This window comes from Fringilla coelebs (genome assembly GCF_963513975.1).
Source record: "Fringilla coelebs genome assembly, chromosome: 5".
Classification (NCBI taxonomy): domain Eukaryota; kingdom Metazoa; phylum Chordata; class Aves; order Passeriformes; family Fringillidae; genus Fringilla; species Fringilla coelebs.
In genome coordinates, this window is record NC_140033.1 from 25,633,378 (window position 1) to 25,656,694 (window position 23,317).

At 35.7% G+C, this 23,317-nt stretch overlaps 1 protein-coding gene across 1 annotated transcript in view; it reads right to left on the minus strand.

Annotated features, from left to right (window-relative positions):
• The window catches only part of FOXP2 (forkhead box P2), a 399,923-nt gene that overhangs the window by 147,194 nt on the left and 229,412 nt on the right, over positions 1–23,317 (minus strand). The window lies entirely within an intron of this gene.

The window sequence follows — 23,317 nt, forward strand, 5'->3', positions numbered from 1 at the left end:
TGGTCTACTTAATCAAGCCATTGGAACCAGGTTATTATGAAAAATTAGAAAAAAATCAAAAATTTTTCCTGACTTATTTGAAGAGCTCAAAAAACATTGGTGGATAAATAAGGACATAAACCAATGTAAGATGGAGTGCATTGTCTTTTATGTGGTGTAACAAACATTGTTAAGGTACAAATAAATTCAAATTGATTAATCTAACTGAATGTTTATTTAGAGGGGAGGAGGAAATTTCCATTGTTCTATTTTGTTTTAGTAAAAAAACTCATCATGTGGGTGAGTCAGAAGGAACTCAGAAAGCTCATAAATACAAACATACAGCTATTGAGTAAGGAAGGCAACTACTGAAGTCAAAGGCACTGACATGTTCTCTCCTCTCTCTCTTATTCAGTACAGAAAGAGCTCTCCCACTTTACTGCCCTGGACACTGGGTTGGCTCTCCTGCTTCACTATCCTTTAGTTGGTTAACACAAACCTGCTTTTGGAGGTTACTGGTACTTCTTGTCATAACAAAAGTACTATTCTTCTTGTCTCTAAAATAGAGGCTACATCTGTTAAGGAAAAATGAATGTCTGAATACTGCAGATGAGTTCACTACATGCTAATGCATCAGCCTTCAGAACCCACCTTCCATGGACAATCTTCAGTCTTTTGCATTTTTGCATTTGTGCAGATGGTTAGCAGTACAATTGCCCTTCAGCCTCTTAGCAGTTGTCAAAATTAACAAAGGATGGAGTTATTAATTAATTACAGTAACATGCAGATGCCTAAATTAAGGCCCCATTAGATTTGACACCGTGCATGTGTGGCATAAAAAGATCAGACAACAACATGGCAGGAAAGAGCAGAAGGCAAGGAAAAGCAAAGCATTCCCAGTTACCATAAATGCAAGTTTCAGTCCATGCATGGATTAGGCAGTGCTGAACTTGCTGCACACACCACATGGACATGAACTTCAGGGACAGCAACAGCCATAGTGGATTGACAGATTTATATGGGGCAGCATGGGACAGAGCATGAAGGTGGCTGAAAAAAAACTATGAATGGACCAATCTGCAATTAAAGCTGGCATTAAGGACAGAGTGAAAATGAAAAGCTGTGGGTTTGGTAAAACCATCCAGGAGATGAAATAGTAGGAGAATGGGAGAAGGGAAGATGTGGAAATACTGGGAAACCCATAAGAAGACCAAAATCATGCTGGATTACAGACAAGAAGTGCATACACAAGAATGAAAAGACTCAAGTTACACAGGAAGTGATGGAATCACAAAAGAAACAGAAACAGAGGTAAGAGATGAAGGGTGCTTGGAGTTACTGTGGTCTTTTGGAAGCCAGGAAAACACCGTAGATAAGAGGAACAAAGGGATGACTATTTACAGAATAGCTGTGCAGTCTGAGACTTGTGATTAGAAGAAGACAGCAGGAATACGGGAGAGATGAGACAGAAGGACAGTAACGCTGCTTTTCAGAGATCTTCACCAATTTTAACAAAGGTTCCAGTTTTCCTACCAGATCTTTCAGTGAAATACTCATCAAGAGTAAAGAATTTACTTTACAGACCAGGGGAAAAAAGTGAAACATTGATATAGTTGAATTCAAACAGATTTAATTCCTTAGTAATTCTTGTATAGAGCTGAAATAAATTGTTTACTTTTTACAGTCAGTAACAGTTGCCAACATCACAGAAGCTTTTAGGGCCTACCACCTTACCACTAATTTTAAAATGTCAATGATTGAAATCACACTGACATTTTCCTCAGTAGCGGAGACATGAAATGTTGCTTTTCTTATTCAGAATCTAAAAATGACAGCATCCCATGAACTTTGCTTGAAACATTTACTTATTTTTTTGCTATTTAGTATCACTGCAGTTAGTTTTTACTACTTGCTCAAGGCAGCAGGTACTTCCTAACACCAGTCTAAAGGAGAGATCCTGGATATGCCACTGCGACCATGATTGCTGGGGTCCCAGGATAAGGGAAGAGACGAGAATGTTGACTCCATGTTCAGAAGGCTGATTTATTATTTTATGATATATATTATGTTAAAACTATACTAAAAGAATAGAAGAAAGGATTTCATCAGAAGGCTTAGCTAAGAATAGAAAAGGAATGAATAACAAAGGTTTGTCTCTGACTAAGACAGTCTGGACAGCTGGACTGTGATTGGCCATTAATTAGAAACAACCACCAGAGATCAGTCACAGATCCACCTGTTGCATTCCACAGCAGTACATAACAATTGTTTACATTTTGTTCTTGAGGCCTCTCAGCTTCTCAGGAGGAAAAATCCAAAGGAAAGGATTTTTCATAAAATATCATAGCTACATGCCACAGCAGAAAACTATGAAATATTCAATAATGAAAATCTCACAGCTTTTATCAGACCTCCTAAGCCACAATTCACTCTTCATTTAACAAATACAAAAGATGACGTTGAGGTGACCTAATTATTGGGCAGAATGGATCTTGGGGAGACCATGACTCAAGTCTCTCTCCACTGTTCAACTCAGATGGAAATGGAGTGATTATTACTTGCATAAAGTGTGGACTACAGCCTAAAAGTATAAAGCTGTGTATATGTAGGCAGGAAACAGTACTTCTTTGAGAGCAGTTTTGTTTACGTTATAGCTTCTCAGTTTGCATTTCATACAAGGACCTTTCATCCCCTCAGCCTCTGCTGGGTGACCTCCCTGGCCAGCCCCGCAGCTTATCGCGGCTGTCAGGAAAGGTGTGAGCAAACAGCGTGCACACCCCACAGACACACGGCTACAAACAAACCTGCAAATCTTACACTCTTCCTTGCCAACTGGGAACCACCTCTACAACTGCACTCTATATGTAATCAGGCTAGTATTCACATGAAAAAAAACCCAACCAACCTCTTCTTTCCAAAGCAGAGAATATCTTCTATGCTGATTTTAAGATGTGTATGAAACTGAACAAACAGCAAGAATACTTTTTTCATAATTTTCAACTGAATTACTTTTTTTCATAATTTTAAACTGAATTTCTGAAAAAAATTACTGATTTTGATAACAACATGAATTTAAAGAAAATTACAAAGGTAAAACAGTTATACCCAACAGAGACTTAAAAACCACTCAGGTCAGACCTCTGTGTCTCAACTTTATCAGTGCTTAGGATGATTTAATACCACTGAATTACACCTGATTCTAGGCCCCTAATATTTTAATTGGAGCTTCAAAAATACGTACAAATAGTACCAAAATCTGCCATTAAACCGTCATGATAAAAACCACTAACAATTTCAGCCTGTAGGGCAAAACCTTTACAAAGAAGGAAGAATAGTGTAGATCTGCTCTAAGTTTTTAACATAAGTTTGGGAATATATATATACATACATATATACATACATACATACATACATACATACATACATACATATATATATTCCCAAACTTATGTTAAACTTATGTTAACTTATGTTATTTGGAAGAGCTATATATACATATATAGCTCCTTCAAATAATGTCCAGTAGGAAGAACACACAATCCTCCTTGGAAGTCAACTGACTAGCTAGAAAAAAAGAGACCAAGGTCAAAGCTATGGAAGGAGTATGTCTTAAGAGTATGCCTTATTACTTACACTGATAAGTATAAGGTTTATTGTGTAAATTGAATGTTTCACAAGGTCTAGCTGGCCAAAGGGAAGAGTAATACACAGCTAGATCATAAACTGCTAATGCAAAGAATGTACAGGGTTTGGCTAATGCAAAGAATGTTCAGGCAAAAGAGCAATTCCGAAACACAGTTAAAGAAATACAGAATTATCTAAAAAACTTCCATTTTGGAAAAGGCTAAAAGCCATACAGAAAGACCTGCAAACGAACAGGACAGCACTAACACTGGACAGAGCAGAGCTTCTGAAATAACTATAAAAACTGTATATGATGTTTATCAGAAAAGATGAGGGTCACTGATGCTACAAACAAGGAATAAATATGAAGAAAAATCTAAGAGTGCATGGGAAAAAGTGAAGCTAAATGGTTAAAAAATAAGCTAAGATATTATTATGACCAAAAAGGCTTAGGGGAGAGGAGATGTTGTTAAGATTGAAATATGTTGATAAGATTGAAAAATGCATGGTCAGAATGGCAATGTAATTGCATATATTGGTTATCATCTCCCCAAAACTCCAGCAAAAGGTACAGTATATAACCACCTGTCTAATGGCTGCATTCAGTTTTAACAGCAGGTAAAATCTGAGGCATAGCTCCCATATTGCTTTTTTTTCACATGTATAAACATCTCTGATAACCTGTATCCTGCTAAAACCACCAGCACCAAAATATTTTGACAACCACCACAACAAGGGGGAGCCATATCTATAGCTAGTGAATAGTGAAGGGCTAGTGAAGAAAACACTTCAGTAGCTGTCTGTGTGGAAATGTCACCCAGACAGCTACTGGGCAAGAAGTGCTTTTGCTTTTACATTTCATGAGTAAAACACAGGTTATGTAAGTGAATATACATTGCTGCTTCACACACTGACTTAAAACAGAGCATTTTTGTTTTCAGAAAACAATAGTTAAGAACTGGCAGGGCTGGTGGCAGTGCATATGTATTACTGGTATATTTGTATTTTCTATTAAATATAACTATCAGAGGTAAATGAATTATAACATTCACTAAGAACTTCTTGTTGTTTGATGAATCAGAGGTAACAGTCATTCAGTTATTTATGTTATAATGCTATCTGATGACCAAAACCTCCTTGTCCAGTCCACCAATACATACACATAACCACAGATTTCCTAGATAGTTTAAGAAAACAAATTCCAACCTACAGAATGTTTGCTGATTTGGTTTCACAGATAATTGATGAGACACTTGTGTTTTGTGATTGGTCATTTAAATCATAGAATGTTGACTTCACTACCTGGCTGAAAGACTGAGGGACTAGAACTTCTAAAGGTAAATAAGAAGAAACAAAGGAGGAACAAGTGCTGCTGCGAGAGCATAAGTGATTCAGTTGAACTAGAAACACTTCTCTACTATGAAATAAAACACTGCATCACAATAATTCATCCCATCAATTAAAAGTGGGAAAATAATAATGTTTAGGATTCAAACAAACATTTTTGTTGTGAGCTCCAGCAGGAAGGCTTTCAGCTACAAAACACAGCTTTAATGAATATACACAAATATTTAATCAAATTGTGTATACTTTTTGCTATTGATTTTAAAAAGAGTACCTACCTCACACAATTTAGAGGCTGAATGCCCAGTGAGCAAGGTATGCAATTTGTTTCCATGATTCTCTGAACCCAGTTTCTAAAACCTGCCAGTCATCATTTAAACAAGTAAAATGGGCAGCTGTGTTACAGAAGTGATTTTTCACACAGAACCTAATGGCATCTGAACAAATATGAATAATATCTGAAATACCATTTTAGCAGTTAGTAGGGCTTGAAAATGTCTGAAATGTATTTGCTTCTAGCTGTTCTGTGACGCTTTATCCTGTAGACCCTGAGCAGAAGCAGTATGCTGGTGTCTTGCCTTGAAGCAGCTTCTGAGGATGATGGTAACCCTTTTCTTTGGTGGCTGGCAAAGGGCTACTCCTTAAAAAGAAGATTTTTCTGGTAAACTTGCAAAACTGGGCTTGTCAATGCATGGTTGAGATAGTTCTCAGTATGCTCCCTTCTCTTTAGTAGTACATGCAAGAAGCTCTGGTGCTCTAATGAAGCAATTTCCTCCCTTGAGCTGCAAGTCATGAGCCTTGCTACCTTGACTAGCCTTATGTAATGCTCTTTGAAAAAATCACCTGAAATTCCTGTATCCCCAGTAACAAGAAAACTTTGAAAAGGATACAGAAGTGACCAAAATTCTCCTTGAAGAAAAAGGTGTTTCAGAGATAAGAAATAGTTGGAATTCTTCAAAGTTAGCGGGAAAAAAAAATCCAGACATGGGTGAGGATTAACACTATGCATGTGTTGAAGCATTAACTCTAGTTAGGTAGTTTGGGTTTTTTGAAGGTACACAACCTTTTTTTACATATTAATCAGTATCTTCCACTAGCAATCAACTATCCTCGTTTCATGCATATTAACTGAAGTACATCTTAACATGATACGTGCATTTACAACGATGGCATGCCAAACTCAACATAGGGATAATATAAAAGCACTAGGTCTCTTAATAGGAAAACTAAAACCCATTCTCTTTCCTTAGCCTTAGACAGAAATTAATGAAGAATTGTTTATACTGCAAACTTCAAAAGGAAAGAGGTGGAAACAGGAGCCACCCAATCACTGGCTAACCTGGACCATAGGTGAGATTTAGAAACACTGTTAATAGGCAACAGTTGGAGAACTAGGAATTCTTTTAATTGTTTCAATTTTCAGGGGGAAAAAAGTCTCCAAACTTCAATGCTGTGCAGTTCTGCAATAAAGCATACATAACCCATGAGTGACCACAGGTGTTTTGTTAATTGGGACACATCTTAAATTTGCAGAGAAGATGACTAAAATTCTTTTGGAAAATTAAAATGCTCCCTTCTCTTTAGCGGTACATGCAAGAAGCACTGGTACTGTAATGAAGCAATTTCCTCCCTTCAGCTGTATGCCATGAGCCTTGCTGCCTTGACTAGCTGTAGGTAATGCTATTTGAAAAAATCACTACTGTATTTGTATCACAAGCATTACCACTTGTTCCATGAAGTTGGCACATTGCAGCAGTTCAAAAAAGCATACACCAGTTTTGAAGACAAGGATTTTTCTCCAAGATGGAGGAAGGAATACTTCTCTCTTATTATTTTTTTCATTTACATAGACCCTTCTATGCTGTTTGAAAGTTGGAGGAGAACATATAGAGGATAGAGACATAACTCATATCTCCCATGCTACAGAGAAAAAGGTACATAATTTTTTTCCTGTAGAGCTTGGAAAGTGTTATATTCTCTAATAGTAGAGTATATCTTTGGAGTAAAAGGGAAACTGCTTTTCCAGTTTTCAATGCTAGGTTCAACATAGAGAGCTGTGTTTATATTGCCATCTGCATCACAAAAAGTCTCCCTTATGCAGGAAAAAAGACTGAACCATCAGAACTTGGCCAATGTTTCAGGAAGAAGAGTGAATAGGGCTCCTTAGAACAGAAGAACTGAAGAAAAAAAAAGTCAAAAAGTAAATGTGAAAGCAAACCTGCAAGGTGAGGCACAGAGATAGGGCTCCTACCATCTCTGACAGCACAGCCTTTTATGTAGTCCCTCAACAGAGGAAGGGGTTGACAGCAAGGAAACACAATCTGAGTCATCCATACTATTGCCAGACAGTTGTCCTCTAATCAAACTAGGAAGTGTATTTATGTAATTTTCTTCTTCATGGTCAGACCAAGCTAATGGTAAGGGGAGGAACCTTTCTAAGGAGAAAAAGCTGAAAACATCATAAAAAGTCCTAACAACCAAATGCTTTTCAGCACAGCAGTTGTGGTAAAAACATGTCCAGATAGAAACAGTACACTAAGGTTATCCTGACTAACAATAGATATGATTTTAGATATTTACATCATTGTTTTGACATACCCCAGAAAAATCACCTGTGGTGTAAAGAACACTACTGTAATGTAGATGACACTACAGCTGCTGAATACTATTCAGTTACACTGGAGAGTATTTGAAGTTGTTTTTTTCTATTATTACTAAAACCTCTTCAAAGACACAACATTCTTGGCTCTTTAGGAAACAAACCGTCCCTTCATTGTACTCCTACAATACCTTGCTCAATAGGGATCAAGAACTTGAATAAGTTTTTAAGGCCCAATAATACAAATAGTTACAATAGCACATCACATCCAAGCGATATTTTTAAAAGTACTGCTTGTATCTATAGCTAAGAAGGACTGCAACATTCTACTCAGTAGCACATGAACCTTCAAAGTCCTTGTAACACAAAAAATCTCTTCCTGCTTTTTTTTTTTTCCCACATGATCCTAAACAGGTAAATCTATCCATATATATTTAAGAAAGATAATGATCTCTTGTATGTTTTCCTAAGAAAGAGTTGGAATACAGTAGTATGCATGCTACTATAGACAAAAGTGGATGCGTGTCAATTTTCAGTAGCTAATATAAAGCAAAAAAATATATGTAGTTTTTCAACATATCTTTTAGTATTTTTTTTTTTTGACATGACAGGTATTCCAAAATGTCATGACCAAGAGCGGGATTATCAATCTTTTTATCAATGCATAATAAAATATATTCTAACTCTTATACTAGCAATCCTGAAAAACTGTGGTTAGAAGCATTACAGGGCCATATATCTAGAAATGGACCAAGTTTAATAAAGAGTACGCAAGGCCTAGTCTTCTGTCCCAAGCAGAATCAGGTACCACACAAACTAGTTTTCTGCGTTTTGTTGTTTTGATTTGGTTTTTTTTGTGTTGTTTTTTCATTTTTCCATTTGTGGGTCTTTGGTGGTGACTTGGGCTTTTCGTTTGTTTGTTTGTCTGTTTGATTGATTGATTATTCTTTTAATTCCCTACCTTCCTAAGATTTTAACCAGATAGTTAGTTTTTCAAGTATAAACTGCATGACAATTCTGAGAGAAACAGAAAATGGAAAGGGAAAGAAAGAGAACTATAAGAAAGGAAAAGGAAAAAAAAATATTGAATGAAATGGAATGTAATGGAAATATTGAGGTCAATCTCAGGATGGCTGCAATATGATATTTTCTGACCAAAAAAGCTGCAAACATAACCCACTCATGCTAGGATGGTGCCCACAATACTTGCCGTATTCTAATTCAGAATTCACTCATAATTTGTGCTTACTGATCTTTATTCATGTTTAAATCCCCTAATATCATCAGACAGCTGACTCTACTGTAAAGCACATTTCAAAGTCAAACAAAGTGCCTCTTTGAAAGACCTGTAAGTGAAAAGATTGAAAGTTTTATTTAATAAAATTCTTTAGTATTAAGGGAAATTATGTTATACTTTGTCATTCTTAACAGCATCTCATACTAATATTTCTATTACTTATACTTTCTAAGAAGGGCATTTGGTAAAATTAGGCTACAAAATCTGCTTTCATATGCATTCTTATTCTTGCATTTGACTAATTAAATTTTTTAAAAAGTTAAAAATCGATCAACCATTTTTTCATAAAATACAAGGTATCTAATTAAAACCAGTACTTTATAACCTGACTTCTCTAATGCTTCTAGTTATACCTGTTACATAGCTACTGAGAAGTTGTGTATATTGTTCACAACTATCAATATTTTTTATTTACAACATAAAATGTTTTTCAGTAATTGTTTTATATTAAACCAGCTTTCTATTATACAAAATAAATTCTAGTAGGCACAAGATACTTTTTTATGTGATGGTTTAATGATGAAAGCCTTAATAATTTGCCCAGTGCAATTAATAACTTCATTTTTTAAGCAAAAATACCCAAGATAAAGTCACTCTGAGTTGTTTGTTTTTATATAAAATCAGTTTTATTTCCAAAAAGTAAAAGTCCAACTGTGTTTTATTGTTATGAGTCTGAAAAAAATATATTTTTAAGTTCTCTTATCCTTGCAATGATTGCTACCCCATCATACAGCAATTGTTTTAAAGATATATCAAAGAAAGTATGGGCAATTTCTGGCTAGCTATTCAAACTGCAGGCTTTACATCCAAGATATTACTGCTGATCGATTTACCTTTTGATTAGAATTCCAAAAACGTGTGGGAACAATATTGTTAAAAACTGCACTTTTGAAATACCATTGAACTAATGAGGCAGATCAAGGGACCACCGTTATATTCCTAATGCTTCCCATTTCTTGATCCTCTTCAATAGGATTTCAAAGAGCCTATTTTTAAATAAAAGGTTCTGTATTTTTTGTTCACTCTTAATCAAATAGGAAATCAATGAACAGTCATGCCCTGGACTGTTCTAATTTGGATAGCTGGTCTGAAATGATGCTTTTTCTATATAAATGAAGCAAAAATCTCCCCAAAATAAAGGATGCTGTCAATTCAAGAGAAGATGCACATCTACTCTGCTTGTTTTATGGTGATCTAAACATTGACCAACATCTGTCCCTGATTTTTTAATTCAGTGGCTGTTTTGGATTTGAAGATGGTGCAGGAGAAAGCTCTGAATTTCTACTTCTGTCATGCCACTGGATAGTGCCTTTTGCACTGAGCTATTAGCAACCATCACCATTTACAAATGCTTGACCCTGAGAAGTGCTGTGGCTCCTTTGAAAAGAAACAGTGAAGAAATTCATGATTAATAGCATCACAATAAAATATTTAAACACTAATGACTAATTATACAAAACCAGGCTCTCAGGCACCATTTGAAAATAGTGCACTTTCAGTTACTAAAAACACTAGACATCTTAATAAAATGTTTAGCAATGCTTTCTATGCAAAAAATCAACTTCCAACTGTTTTTCAGGGAGGACATTGCATATAGAATTGTTTGCCAGTAACAAGCAAAAACATAGAGGAAGCAGTAGTCAAATATTATCTTGCTGGCAGAGATAAAAGAAAGATTACTCATTTTAAAAATGCAAACCTGTTTGAATATTGCTGTATCTCACAGTATGAGAAATAAAGAGCTGATTGATACTTTTCTCCTTATGTGTTAGCTTATGTTTGTGGTTAGGTTAAGATAAGTTTGTGTCTGATCATAAGTTTTTTATTTCTAACAAGAGTTTTCCTACCAAGTTTCTACAAAGGTCGGAGCATAAATACAGCTACTTAAAATGGGTTATGAGTAAAGAGGGACAAGGTAAGATTTTGAGATTCACTTTGCCTTGTAGCTACAAGAGACAAGAATGGATCCCAAGAGAATCCTGAACCCAAAGGACACTTACCTCTTAGGCAAGAGCCGATCAGAAAGGAATCATTTAATCAATCACAACACTGGCTGTGCTAACCTCATGTGTATGTTACGGTTCTCCCCTGATAGACAGATGATGGTTACTTAAGAAATTTTATGAGTCCAATCTAAATACTAATTGAGGTATCAGATAGAACATTTGTACCATAATGCTCATTACTACCACAGAGGAAAGCATTTAAGTAGCTGACACTCATTTGCAATACTGTTACCAAAGTCTCACAAAAATCAATGCATATGTAATGGTGAAAAATCCTAAATCTATTAAAGACAAGGAAGATAAAAAATTATTTTCTCAAACTTTTCACTGAGTCAAAGGCCACCAAGATCATTAGAGAGATGGAGTACCTTGCTTATAAGGAAAGGCTAAGAGAATTGGGATTGTTCACCCTGGAGAAGTGTTTGGGGTGATCTAACTGCAACCTTCCAGTACCTGAAGGAAGCCTACAAGAAAGATGGAGAGAAATTATTTATAAGGGCATAGAGTGACAGGACAAGGGGAACGGCTTAAAACTGAGAGTGGGTTTACAACACATAGATGAAAGAAATTCTTTACTGTTAGGGTGCTGAGGTACTGGAACAGGTTGTCTAAAGCAGTTGTGGATGCCCCATTTCCTGGAAATGGTCAAGGTCAGGCTGGATGAAGCTTTGAGCAACCTGGACTGGTGAAAGGTGCTCCTGTCCACAACAGAGGGGCTGGAACTAGAGGATCTCTAAGGTACTTCCAACTCAAGCCTCTCTATGATTCAGTGTAGCATTTCTAATGGTTTTAATGAGTGTTCAACCACAGACAGCATTTAACCAAAGTCATTTTCCCAAATCAAGATGAATAAGTCTATTACCATAGTACTGAAGACTGGTTGTCTGCTGTGTTCATTAAATACACGTTGGAGACACCCTGTTTTACCCAAATATTTCCCTGAATCAAATATGATTTAACAAGCTGTGAATAAGCTGTTACCACAATTACTCTGCAATGTGCATTCCAAGAGGGAAAAGCATGACAATCCCCACGATGATCACTGGTAGTTACAGTAAGAAATAAACACTTGGCAGTCTGCCATTAACTGGTAATTGTTTATGTGAACATCTTTGATTTATAGAAAACAGGAGAGCTATCTCAGTCTAGTTTAATATTGGTTCTTACTGTGGCTCATCTGTTAGTAGTGGGAGGATGGGGTGAAATTTGGCCTTTAAATGAAACTTAGGGGAAAAATCTACCTGAAGATTTGGAAGTGAGGGTTTTGTGTTGTTTATGATTTTTTTTTATTTGTTGATTTTTTTTTGTGTGTGGTTTGTTTTATGGTTGTTTTGTTTTTTTCCCTAAGTTACACAGATTGGTTTTAACAGATTCCTAATTTTCTAATACTTTGTTTACTTCTTGTATCTCTCCTCATTCATTTATCTGCTCTGTTCACAAAACTTGTCAGCTGTAAGAATCCAAACTGAGTGCATTCTTGATCTAGTTAAACCTACATGCCTACATGGAGTAATTGATGTGGAGTTCAATAAACTTCTGAAATTTACATTTAAAAGGAGATGACTTTACAGCCGTGGATAACACTTTGAATCTTTTAGGTCCACATCCATACAGGAAAATAGAGAGATTGTATATACCTTAAATAGAATTTATGAAATTTGTCTAGCTATAAGCTCATACAATATTGAGATCATACATTTTAGTATCTTCTCAAAATGTAAAACAGTTGAAACATTTCTGTGAAGATATTATGCAAAATTAAATATTTAATTTCACACAGTATTTTTGGAACATTTCAATATCCAATAACTATTCAGTGGAAAGGGTCCACTTGTATTAGTAATGGCAATGTAGTAACTGGATCAAAAACTCCCACACATAAACTGAGATGACATAATCATATACACACAACATATATTCCACATAATAATGTGAAATAATAATAATTCAGTCTATTTTGAAGTACATATTAAAATTAGCCAGTTTCGTAAGAGTCCGCCTAAGGCTTTCTTAAGTTACACTTACAATATTTAGTGTAACACAGCATAGTAAAAATTACACCTATAGCAGCCTCAATCCCTGCTTCCTTGGTTGAAACATAAGTGAAACAATTGTAAACTGAGATTAAATTAATCATAAAGTCTTATGACTTCTTTAACTGCATTATACAGCCATAATAACACAGGAATAAAATAGTCTTAATATGAAACTCCTTGCTTCTGTGTCTACATCAGACTTGCAATATAATAGGACAGCAGCATTTTCAGTATTAATACATTGCATTTGTCTTACTTAGGCAGCTGAGTAGAATCTTCACATAATCATCTAGTTTGTGATTGTTAATTAATAAGTGCCTCTTTGCACATTTTCTTCTCTACATTTGAAGCTATTAGCAATATCACATGACTTATCTGGCCAAAGACAGCTACATACAATAAATGAAACAAAAAATACTGAAATTATGGAAGAATTACTTGCATTTAGGCTATCAAATTTGAAACTGATACACACATTCAACACTCAAACACGTGGTAGAAACCCTAATTTTGAACAAATCAATCTTTTTTGTGGCTATCTCACAGAGATATAAAATTAAAATAGCTATTTTAAGCAGACAAATTATTCTATTTTTCAACTTCATAGTCAAAGAGCTATGGAACATTTCTTTAAATATATAACAAATATATTTCTTTAAATATACAGCAAAGTGCTTAAGTAAAACATATTTAGTTGAATAGAAAATTATAACAAGTACTGAGATTCAGAACAGTAGCCAAGTACTAGAAGGCTACTGCTGTCACATAAAATTGCTTTTATCATACCAATGTATTAAGGATGCCAAGAGAATATGCTTGAAATTGCAGGACTTTTGGAACAGATTCCAAAAGTTCCCAGGAGTGCTTTTTACCTAGTACTTTTATTCTGTTTATTTGGATTTACCTTGGAAATACTGCAATAGTGTCTGCATGACAGGCATTTGCTATTGCTGCCTTCTTGCAAACGACCAAGACTTAAAGAATGCTTAGTAAACACTTAGCTTAACATTTCTGGTCACCACTTGGTAAGTGCTATGAGCCAACAAATTGAATAATGCCAACCCTGTCCAAGTCACCACAATATTAAAAGATTCAGCACACAGACTTTAAAAAATCACAAATATTTGGAGGGAAAACTATGAAGTTGAGCTTAACTTGTCATCTTTATTTCTCTTGAAGACTATGACAGAGGAACATGACAGAATTTTAACCATAGGATTTTAGCAAAACCACATTTAAAAGACATTTGAAAACATTAAATCAGAAATCTATAGTGATGCTTGGGTCATATTCAGTACAAATGCCATTCACCACAATTGCTATAGTCTGGGATAAATACACTCATATTTTTTTGTACAAATACTTATTGACTGAATTTTCTTGGCAGGACTATTTTTTTTCTAAAGAGTTTACTTCATTTAGGTTTACTGCGATACTCTCATGAATATGAACACACCTAGAACTGCTGTTTTTTAAGCCATAGATGTGTTAATCAAATTTAGACAAGCATTGTTGGCACAAGTCAGGAATCACACCTGGCCTTGGAAAAAGTAAAACCATGTCCCTGTATCTCCAGACAACATGCTTATTAACTCTTGCTATCAACCAGAGACAGACTGACTTACAAACTAAGTTGACTTCTAAAATCTAATCTCTGCTCTACCCTAAACTAACTTTGTCAATCAAGTATTACACAAAAGGGTTATATAATTTAATGGAATAAATTACTGTGCATGATGCAATACCTTCTTTAATAAATAAAAGCAAAACAAACATTTTTCCAGTCCTGCCTATCAATGAGCTACAGTACATCATGGTAAAAAAATATAATTAGCCATGGACTTTTATGTATCACTTCTGAATTATCATTACACACCAAAAACTTCTACAATATAGGAATTACAGCGTAATATAAAGCAGAATCTGAAACTGATTGTGAAGTCTGGATCATGTTATAAGGCCAAAAAACTCAAACCCAGAGTTACTCCTAAGGGAGAATTCATTTTTCCTGAGTGAAGTTTTGAAAAAATGTTGCCTTTTGGTAAGAGCACAGGAGTTTCCTGGGACCCTGTGCTGCAGTTAAGCTGAAGTGATGAGAATTACTTTGTCTGTTTTGCCTGGATAAAACAGCTCAGCAACTAAAACTTGATTAACTAAAAACCAATTAACTAAAAACCAATAACTAAATATTAATTAACTAAAAACCTATACCATCAAACCCTTTCTGCAAATATATCTAGAACACTCTTTTCAAACTTAGGTACCTAAACCTAGGGCACCCAAACAACAGACTGTTAAAAAGTGCTGAGAAGATACAAAGCCCTTTAAAATCAATAGTCTCTATTCATCCCTGAATAAAATTGATTCACATAACCCAAGCAGCTGGAATGAAGCATAAATCATTCCTACTGAAATAGCCACAGATTGCTTCAACAAAATGGTAACGCCGGACTGGATGCCAGGAAGAGAATCACAGAATCACAGAATGTGCTGAGGTGGAAGGGACCCACAAGGATCACTGAGTCCAGCTCCTGGCTCTGCACTGACCATTCCCAGGAGTCACACCATGTGCCCAAGAACCTTTGTCCCAATGCTTGAACTCTGCCAGGCTTGGTGCTGTCACCACTTCCCTGGGGAGCCTGTTCCAGCGCCCAAGCATCTTCTGGGTGAAGAACCTTTTGCTAACACCCAACCTAAATCTCCATGACACAACTTCAGGCCATTTCCTCGGCTCCTGACACTGATAACCACAGAGCAGAGATCAGTGCCTGCCCCTCCTGTTCCCCTCATGAGGAAGCTGTACCTGCAGTGAGGTCTCCCCTCAGTCTCCTCCAGGCTGAACAGACCCAGTGACCTCAGCCTCTCCTCACACAGCTTCCCCTCAAGCCCTTCACCATCCTCATTGCCCTCATTAGACACTCCCTAATAGTTTAATATGGGCAGATACCAATTTATCTGATCAACAATCACAATGTGGAACCATGCAGATGAACACAGCACTACAAAAATACTATGCTGCTGACTTCTTCTAAGTTACTTTTTCATTTACTCTTTCCTACAGCACTGTTTCCTTGAATCACCATGCAATGTCAGAGATTTGTTTTGCAAGGCCTTTGAGCATATATGTATTTGCTGTACCAACAAGATGTACTGACTTTTTTTAAGGAATATTACACAACTTTTAAAAAATCCTCCAATTCTGTTAATGGGCAGAAATGTTCCTTTTACTTTGCAAAGAAATCTGTAACACAAAATGTTCCAGTATTCATATTAAGAGATAATGGCACTAAGCAAGACTGTAAAATATGCCAATCTTACTTGTTTTATTTTTAGCTATAATATTAAAAAAAAAAGTATTAAGTCATCCTTCCAAGAATTTTAAGATAATTTTAAACTAGAAATAAACTTGGTATCTTTTCAGACAGGGAGCATTTTTCTAAAATTGGAAAATATATTTCATTTCAACTTTGCTACTGGCTGCTTATTTCACTAACATTTCTGATTTAAAAACGTGGGTAAACTAATAATCAGTGCTTCCAAACCAAGCAGTCTGTTTATGAAAACTTGGGAATATTTATCCATGAAAAAATTACTAGCTCAGAGTATGATAAAATTGGAACTATCACTACTTTAGCTGGGAAAAACTCCAGAAGATGAAACATAAGGGAGTAATAACTCCTTTTTTTTTTTCTTTACGTTACCCTATCAGATTGTCTTCTAGTTTTGTGAAACTTTAGTTTAAAAATAAAAGCAAGACAAACACTTTTCCAGTCCTGCCTATCAATGAGCCACAGTGCATCGTGGTAAAAAACCAGAATTAGCCATGGAATTTTATGTTTCACTTCTGAATTATCATTACTTCCCAAAAATGTCTTCTATGTAGGAATTATGGTGTGATGCGAAGGGGAATCTGAAACTGATTGTGAAGTATTTTAGTTGCACCAGCCTGGATCTATGTTTGTTCTGTTCATTGTCTTCTTATATACGTCATTTAAATAAAATTAATTTATTACTGTTTTATAACCTTTCAGAAAATTGTTACTAAAAAAAGAAAAATCTCAAAAACTCAAGAATATTGAGTCATGATTTTAAAACCTTGATTCAATCCACATGTTCAACTTCTGCAGTATAAAAATTCATATTTAGAATAAATAAGTCAGTAAACAGTAACAGTCTCCTACTTTCTGCAAAATGGAAATAAACAGCATGAATCCTCCAGACTAATGAATGAATATAAGTTACTGAAAAATGTCACATTACAGCATAATTTGGACAGCAAACAAAAACTACCTGGATCTCACTTATGCCCCTGCAAAGAAAGTTGTACACCTCTCTGTCTCACATTAATGACCTAAGATCCTGCCCCCAGACACTTCATCTTCCAGGGTACATTGGGTTTTGAAAACTTTCAATATTTTGGAAGAGGAATTTTACTTAATGCACCTGCCCAGGGTTTTATTTTTATTTAGATAAGGTTATTTCAACTCCCTATTCTACCCCATCCATTACTTGAAAGAAACTCTACCTCCAAAGTTTGAGAAAAAAAGTCTCAACCACTTACATGCTCTACTTACATGCCAAAGACCCCAATTATTTCCATTATTGCTTTCCTATCTATACTTAATTATTGTTTTCTTATCTATACTTTTATAACACTGCTAACCTTTATTCATGCACTGCTAATAAGTGAATCATGAGTATGAACCTAAGTTTTCAGCCCAATCTTCATTATTTATAAAAATTAACTAAATACACTTCCAGGATGTGGCAAAATACAGGAACTTTGGCTTTAGCTATTTAATGCCATTGACATCAGAAGCTGTGTGCTAGGCTGACAGACCAAAAACATTCTGAAGACCAGAGCACAAAATTAATACAAGACCATCACATCAATACAGAATCATAACAGAAGAAAATTTTCAGAAGAAAATTCAGAAGAAATTTCAGAAGAAAATTTTCTCCATTACTGAAGTTAGAATACTGTAGCTATGTATTTATCACATCTTGCAGTTGTTGCTCATTAGTTGTTCAGTGCCATATTTTCATTATCTTCAGAGATTGGATAATTTTAAAAATTCAAAGATAACTCAATTCTGTCTTCTCTAAATTCTTTTCTCCTGTTCCTATAAATCTCTTTTTTGTCTCTGTCTATGCCTTTGTCTTTTATGCATTGCCTTTCCTTTAGCAACTCCCATAGCCAGTCCTTATGATTTGGGGGTTTTTCTACCTTGTTACATATGGGTTCTGATACTCTGCTATTTAAAAACAGTTAAAGCTAAAAAAATGCAACCACCATTTCTGTGTATAACCTCTCTTTTTCCTGTTGCAGCGACCAAAGTGGTGATCACACATTTAATACTGGCAAAGATATCACAATTGAGTTTCAGAATTGGCCTATTCTTCAAATTGCTCATCCTCATGAAACACAAAGGTAAACTCTAATTTTCATTCCCATCCCACCAGCTATCCCTGTAGCTTTACACCCTAAAGATCACCGTACATAAAAATGCATCAAAATAACAATTTTCAGCAGCCTGTTAGAGATAGGCTGTTTAAGTAGGAATAGAAGTTCATAACATCTCTATTTCTCTGCTGTGATCTTGACAACGAACATTTTGTGTTCTGGGGAATACCATAAGATGAGATAACAGCGAGGAACACACTTTATACAGCAATCAGAAATGCAGTGGAATTCCTAAAATGTTAATTCCCAGATATTGACTTACATTTTTCCTTTTCATATTTGTTATTAGTCTCTGTTGCTCAAACTACTGAAAACAGAGCTTTCAGTAAATAATGGAATGAAAGCAGAACAGTGCATATTTTATTTTTCATAATAGTGTTTGCAATATAGATTCCTCTACATTTCATTATTCTCAATAAACTTTCTTCCATTCTTTCCTTATTTCCTGCCTTCCTAATTCCCTGCAACTACAATTCCCTACCTCCTGAGCATTCATCTTTTTTATCCTGTATATGCAGTGTTCTACCAACACTGTTCTTTCATCAAAAAATTACTGTGTTGTTCAGGACTTTAAACCTTAAAAATATATCATTTTTCCAGTTCTTTTCTGGACTCCTCTTGTCTCCATCATTCCCTTCTCTCAATTCAATAAAGACTAGCAGGCAACTATTTTTAAATTCTCAATTGCCTACGCATATAAACGTGCTGCACAAGCACATCCAGAAGGAAAATGAAATTATGAACATTATTTTTAAAATCAAAATATCATTTCCTACCAATCTGCAGTGCAAATCTTGCGGAACTTTCCTGCATCAAAGCCTAAGTTGATGCAAGTAGTACTGTTCTTCATCCCAGTCCAAAGGAACACAATAAAGCTGCTTCTGTCAGAAATGGAAAAAACCATTCCCCATATAACTTCACTTTTTAAAAGCATACACTCCTTGCATCCTTCCTATGCAGGATGCTGGGGCCTGGAATGCTGAGGGAACACTTCCTCCTCTCCTCAGGGCACTTGAGAAGCAATTTACTGGCTCCCTTTTTTTAATCCACATTTCCTAGATGCATATTTAGGAACCCTACTATGATGTGAATTTAAAAGCTGGTTTAAAACTTATCAGTGTAACTTTGTCACTAATCTCCTCTCTTCACCCCTACCCAAACAAATTGAACAAAAATTGAAAACAAACTGTCTCTAGCAGTATTGCCACATTGAACAACTCTTTCAAAAGGTTCTGGGCCAAACCACTTTGGTCACTGGTGTGTCAAAATAACACCTGTTTCCAAAATCTATATATAAAAGTTCAAAGCCTTCACCACTATTGTTCTGGGTATTTTTTTCTTAATGATTATGTAGCATATTACATAACTGGACTCAAAATACCCAAGCAGGTATAGTGCCCAAGCTTTGACGTGCCCAAAGAAAAAGTGAAGCTGTAAGAATTTATTCATTCATCTCACAGAGCTCAAGGAGAGCCTCTGAAACTGCCCTCATCCACTGTGCCTTAAAATAAAACCTGTCTTATATTATAAGCATGATAAAGTAAGTTTTAAAACTATTCCATTTTTGTTTTCTCTGTGCATATATAAACACCTTATTTTGCACACTACATTAATTTTCTTATGGATTGTGGTGCTAAAAGCCAATGATAAAAACACTGAAAATACTGAAAACACTGAAAGATTTCTTACTGAAATACAGAGGCACTAGAACTGTCTTTAAAAAATGAAAAGAAAATTAAAAAAGGGAAAAAATGCTTTCAGTATGAGAAAAATATTTATAAAATTGTTTTTACTACAAGAATAATATTCATTAAATTCAATCCTAAATGACATGTGCTGCTGTCACCCACGTATCTTTTGTGTGCTTTATAACATCCGAGAGTTCTGGACATACAACTGTTAAAAGAGAAGATGTACACAATACCAAAGTATTCTCACGGCTTCCTTTACCATGTAAAGCTGTTCCCAAACAGATCATTTTACTGATGCACATTACAGAAAGCATCTTTCATTGGAAACACTTCAAACAAGGAAAATACCACAAGAGAGAAGGCTACTGCCTCATACATTGCAGTGATATGACCTCTTGACCGCAAGTTTTTGTATGTGTATTACAAAAGGCTCTTGACACCTGTCATTTTCAGAGATTAATAATTTTTTTTAAAAAACCCTATAATAGTGTTTGAGCTGAAACAGGTGAAATCAGATGCAGTGTAGTATACTACAACTATTCATTTTAACCCTTTTCCCCCTTTATATCAGTTTTAATTTTGGCTTCTTATTACAAATTCTTACAGATAGCAAAGCTGTTGTATTAAAATTCACCTCTTTTTTGAGTGGCTTCAGAGCAGAAATGTTACTTTAATTTTAATTTTAGTTTCATGAGAAACTCTTCTATAAATTTGATCTGCACAGCCAGCTAAAATTGTCTTGTAATTGATTTCTAAGACTTCGTAATGTGGGACAGTATAGGTATTGGGAGGCATTGCTGGTGGAAGGATTTCCCAGTATTTTTGTAGGACTATACAATCCCTAAAAAATAATGCATAATAAAAATAAATTATCTAACATTATTATTTACTTAAATTATTTAGATATTTGAAACATGAAAGTTTTTCTTGGTTTTTTTTTTTGTTTTCCGTTTAGTATTGTAACCATTTCTTTTTGTTTATGCCTCACACATTAAAGTCCCTTGATATGAATCAGAATGTCAGTAACATGCCTTTCTATACTATCATTTCAGTCTGAATTTTACCACCTCAGGTTTGTTGCAGCAGTGTTTTGTGTCTATGAAAAACACCAACTGAGTGGCTGATAACTCCTCCATATGGGAAGCATGGAGGACAAACAACCCACACGGGAGCAGTCCTGAGAGGATTCTACATCCAAATTACTACAGGTTGTTCAAATTATGAGAGATCATACATCTGAGAGGCATTACAGTATCATGGCTGCATGACATGAAGTTTTACACTGATTTGCACAGCTCCTGTGACAATGTTCACAGCTTCTACCACAGAGGCATTAACCTCATGCAGGCAAAGAACCACAGTAATAAACCATGCAGTGCTGAAGAATGGCAACTTAAAAATATACTTAATTCACTGTCACATATACACTGTGATTGCAAATGCTTTCAAAAGTATATCACACTAAATGTATTTGGGCAAATGCATTATTGACACAATGTCTATTTCTTAATAAACTGAGCACGTTTTCCTGGGAAAAAGAAGGTATCACTGGGAGGATGCAGGGAATACTGCAAGACTGCAATAATGAAAAAGCACTTCACAAAACATGATCCAGGCCATACATTTTCCCTTTCTCATTCCATCCCGTCCCTTGTAAGGAGGAAATGCCTACAAGGTCCTTCTTCCCAGTCTGCTGCTCACTGCCCAAATCCATTCCATCCTCCAGCCTCCTCCATGTTGCAGCTGCTTCTCTTCTATCTTTGCCCAGCCCCTAAAGCTCTTCTTCCCTTTAGGTCACCTCCCATCAACACACCACCCAGCAACTGCTCCCCTCACCTTGCCTTAACTTCCCAGACCGCTTACAGATACTGAGGTCACAGGTGACAGGCACAGCCCTTCCCAGCCGTGCCCTGGAGCTGAGTGAGTGCAGTGTGACATGTTGGTGAGCCCTGCCAGGGCAGCTCCTGCTCCTCAGCTTCCGCGCGCTCGGTGCCTGGAGGCAGTGCCGCACAGGGGAGCTTTGCAGGAGCCGCCCGCTCACCTCCTACAGCTTCAGGCTGACCACTCTCTGCTAGGAAGGAATCTCTGGAGGCTCTCGGCTCCATGGCTAACCAAAGGAGCACAGTACAGTCCGTGTTCCCAACTGCTGGCAAGATCATGGAAGTCTACTTCCCAATGATGGCTAGGGAGTGAACCTGGGGGAGCTGACTCCTTCAGGCACCCATGGACTTCTGAAATATCTCTGTAAGAGCTGGGCTGCCTTTAAAAATATCACAAATGTCACTTTGCACTGCTTTATGACCTAGAAAGCAGATAAACCTCAGAAATGAGGACTCATTTGTTACACTAAAATAACAGTACAAATATAAACAGGCTTTCCATTCTACAAGGTAAACCAACCCACTCTTCTAAGATGAGTTGAAACAGTTCCCAGATCAGTCTGTTACCTATCCAACTTACTATTTGGTTTTGATTTTTTTGTTTTGTTTTGGATTGGTTTGGGGGGTTTTTTTTGCTTTGTTTTGGGTTTTTTTTATAATTGCTAAACTATTAGTGTATCACATTCACTGAAAAATGTGGAGGGGAGAATCAGCTCTTGTTTATCATAATGTATTTGTGTGAGGTAAAAATAATGACTGTGATATATTTATGAAAAGCAGTGGGGGTGGGGAAGAAGATCCAAAAGGGTTGTTCTGGTCCCTTTTAATATTTTTTGTCTTATTTGGTGATGTAATGTGATTGACTGATTTAAATGAAATTATTTAAATCACCAGTTTTCATGACAATTTATACTGGAATGCAGGAGCCCTTGATTTCAATAGTAGATTTTAAATCTTGTTTTGTATTTGCCTAAGCAGAAGTTCTTTGTCACTGACTCATTGAATGATTAGGCTAGGCTGATGCTCAATAAAACAGGAGCTCTTACATTAAATTGTTTCTTTCATTTTGCTCTTATGAAATGCACATTTTAAATCCTATTTTTTTACCTTTAATGAATTTGAATTAATTTTTTGTTTAAAAAATCACTTGATTTTTTATCTTTTTACACTTCATTGAGATGGAAAGCAGAATCAGAATCAAAACAGCATTTAAAAACTATTCTGTATTTATTAGATTATTAAACTACCTAAAGTTTAGTCACTTATTATACAAGGACTATTTTGTTCTAGTGCGTAAACTGGTCAATAGTTTTTGGTAAGCAGAGGTTTCTTTTCTAAAGTGGCTAACATTACATACAGACACATACAGAAATATACTCCTACATTTTCTGAAATGA